Genomic DNA, 239 nt, shown 5'->3' on the forward strand with positions numbered 1-239 from the left:
GGACCACACAAATCTCCATGCAATAACTCTAATGGCTTTGTCGCACGAAACATGGCTTTGGTCGGGAATGACTGTCTGATCTGCTTCCCTGCGAGACATACGTCACACACGCTTTCTTCGTGTCTTACACACGGCATTCCTATGACCATCTCCTTCCTTACCATGTTATTCATCACTCCATAGCTTATATGTCCTAGCCTAGCATGCCACCTCCATGTAGCATCTACGTCCCTGACATG

Source organism: Brassica oleracea, chromosome C7 (assembly GCF_000695525.1).
Source record: "Brassica oleracea var. oleracea cultivar TO1000 chromosome C7, BOL, whole genome shotgun sequence".
Classification (NCBI taxonomy): domain Eukaryota; kingdom Viridiplantae; phylum Streptophyta; class Magnoliopsida; order Brassicales; family Brassicaceae; genus Brassica; species Brassica oleracea.